Source organism: Sciurus carolinensis, chromosome 15, assembly GCF_902686445.1.
Source record: "Sciurus carolinensis chromosome 15, mSciCar1.2, whole genome shotgun sequence".
Taxonomy (NCBI): domain Eukaryota; kingdom Metazoa; phylum Chordata; class Mammalia; order Rodentia; family Sciuridae; genus Sciurus; species Sciurus carolinensis.
The window spans coordinates 50,244,912-50,248,234 of record NC_062227.1 but is presented as its reverse complement, the minus strand read 5'-3'; the positions used below and the strand labels follow the sequence as shown (position 1 = coordinate 50,248,234).

Below are 3,323 nucleotides of genomic sequence, written 5' to 3'. Positions count from 1 at the left end.
TGCAACGTTCAGATGAAAAATATTGTTTTCACCTATATGCTTTGTATGGATTCATAGCAGTGAATTTCTTCTTAGATAATCTCCCTCAGCTTTAAAAAATTGTGGTCAAATATGCATTTAAACTTACCATTTATCTATTTTTAAAATGTGCATTCCTGTGGCATTAAGTACATTCACACAGTTGTATAACGATTTCCATCATCCATCTTGAGAGAGTTTTTATCTTCCCAAACCAAACTCTGTACTCATTAAATAGTACTTCCCCATTTTCCTCTCTCCCCAGACCCTGGTAGCCACTATAATACTTTCTATGAATTTGATGACTTTAATACCTCCTCTAAGTGGAATCATACAGTATTCATCCTGTTATGTTTGATTTATTTCACTGCTCTTTGGATCTTCAAGATTTACTCATGTTGTAGCCTGTGTCAAATTGTCCTTTATAAGACTAATAATGATCTGCAGAATATGCATATTATATTTTGTTTAACCATTCACTAGTAAATGAACACATGGTTTGTTTCTACCTTTCAACTATTACGAACAATGCTGGTATAAATATTTGATGTATAAATATCTCTGTGAATTCCTGCTTTCAATTTTTCTGTGTGTATACAACCAGCATTGGAATTGCTGGATCATATGGTAATCCTATGCATACTTTTTTTGGGAACTGCCATATTGTTTTCTGAAGTGGCTGCACCATTTTGTATTCCTGCCTTTTTTTTTTTTTTTTTTTTTTTGGCTCTAGAAACTATAATTTATTGAATACCGATGACTTCTTATACCATGCTAAGTGTTGTACATTCACTTTCTCATTTTAATCCTCATAACAACCTTGAGGTAGGTATTATCATCATTTACAAATGAGCAAACAAGCTAAGAAAACTTGGGTCTATTGCCTAAAGTCATAAAGTCACAAGCAGAGCTAGGATTTATCTGCTGCTGAAAGCTCAGGCTTTTTTTTTTTTTTCTTCAATTGTATCCATCTAGGTGAGCCTTGAACAAAAGGTGGTATGTTGCTCATCTCTGCAAAGACTCTCTGGTAGTAGAGGCTGCTGTTCACACTCAGCAGTGGTAGGGCTGCACTGAAGCTGACTTAATGTTGGTTTTTCTTCTACTTAGCCTTTTCCATGTTTGACCTGCTTGAGTCACTTATACCCATGGGCATTGCCACTGCTGGCTTATAGCTTTTGCCATCTCTACTTGCTGTGGTTCTTATGCTCCTGCAAGGATTGTCCCAGCTTCTGACTAACCAGGATCACTGCTGCCTGATGGTCTCCAATTAGACAACTCCTTCCCAAAAGCAGCAGCTGGCACTAAGGCATTGGTGTCTTTAGGTTTAAAGATCTGCTTGTTTGACCAGAGATCTCCATTCTCTGATTTTCACTCATCTTTGCTGATTTTCTCCAAAGTTTTGAGCATATTTTATTCAAGCTCTGAATCTGCTTCTGAGCTCCATCAACACCAATTTGGGCAATGTCCACTGCCAGTTGCTTCTCCTGCTCTTAACCTTAGGGTCAATTTGGTTTTCAGATGATCAGGAGCAGTCTCATGGCTGAAAACAGACACTTGTCTTTCATTCTGCTGCATGAGAACTTACTTTTGGTCTGGGGACAACACCAGAGGAATAATGACCTGGTTGGGGAACAAAGGAGTCTTCTCAAGCTTCAGGATTTTGTTCAGAGTGTTTAACTGTCCAAAGAACAATGAAATTCTGTCTTGGACAGAGGACTAGGTCAGAAGCTACACTCTTTCTCTAATTTATAAATGAAAACTCCCTAGTGTGTTCCTCAGGCTGGTCCCTTGCCTCGACAGGGCATCTAAGGATGCTGCAAGTTGCTTCTCCTCTCTGCACTGCTCTGGCTCTGGCTGCAGCAACCTCATTTCCACATCTTACCTGTGATTTTGGTGTCATGCCTAAGAAATCACTGCCAATTCCAGTGTTGGGAATAATTTTCCTTGTGATTTCCTGTATGCATTTTACTGTTTTACCTTTTACCTTTAGGTCTTCAATCTGTTTTGAATTAATTTCTGTTGATGTTATAAGATAGGGCCCAACTTTATTCTATTGTGTGTGAATACCCAACATATCCTGCCACCATTTGCTAAAAAGACTGTTCTTTCCAAGTGAATGTTCTTGGCAACTTTGTCACAAATTATTTGACCACATATGAAAGGATTTAATTCTGGATTCTTCTCTTCTGTTGGCTTACATGACTATCTTTATTAGAGTACCACACTATTTAGATTAGTGTTAGCATAATAGTAAGTTTTGAAATCAGAAAGTAAGAGACTTGCAACTTTGTTCTTGTTTGTATTCAGATTGTTTTGGCAATTCAGGGCTTCTTGCTATCCCATATTCTCCCTTATCTTTTAAAAATTTTCTAATCTTATTAAAACTGTTTCTCTAGTCTCTGTTCCTCTTTTATTCCACTGTAATCAATAGTCTTGGGAGTTTTCATCCTCAGTCACTAAGGCCATCTCCCCATTTTCTTCTTAATACTTTGTCATCCAGGTGTCATCGCCACTACTGACTCTGCAGCTCATCTTCTAAAGCTCATCAAAGATCTTTTTCTTTCTAAATTTAGGGGACACTTTGCCTGACCCATCAGCTGCATTGGAGAGCAAAACCCTTTTCTCATGTGATAGAATATTCTTCTTACGGCTCCTCGGAAGCTCTGCCCCCTGAGTTCTTTCCATCTGATAGCCTCTTGGGTTTTTCTGACTGTGTTCTGGAATTCTTTCTCTTCTCATTTTTAAAGGCCTCTGGGTGATCCATTGCACTCCCCTGACCTCAATGATTTCATTAACCTAATTACCAAGTTTTTCATTTCATAGTTATAAAAACGTATGAAAAATAAAGTGCAGGTATAAAATTGCACAAAGGTATAGGAATAAGTGAAAGAACACAAAGTAAATAACCAAGGAAGCAGATATAACTTGAAACAAAAGAAAGTTTAGTTTAGGGCTAAGAAAATTCTTAAAATTTTTTAATGCTTAAATTTTTTAAATGATGAAGCTCCTGAAATTATTGTAAGAAATTTTGCTAGAGTATCTATTTACTTGTTGCCTGATGTGATTTTGACCAAGGGTTGCAGAATGGCTTAGCATTTGTCTTAAAAACATATGTTGTACACCTATAAAATAGAAAAAAAATGATAAATTTGTCAATAATTTTAACATACTGAGTAAGTAGCTAAGATAGGATCTTCCAACTATATATGATTGTGGGGAAAAGTTGCTCAAATGTTCTAGACCTGAAGCATTTTGGATTGAAAGATAAGACTTCCTGATAGAACAAGATGAAGTCTCAGTTCTAG

The 3,323-nt window shown here is 36.9% G+C and overlaps 1 pseudogene; it reads right to left on the bottom strand.

Annotated features, from left to right (window-relative positions):
* Positions 1-1,218: 1,218 nt before the first annotated feature.
* Positions 1,219-1,887, bottom strand: LOC124965376 (mediator of RNA polymerase II transcription subunit 8-like; annotated as a pseudogene).
* Positions 1,888-3,323: the final 1,436 nt, after the last annotated feature.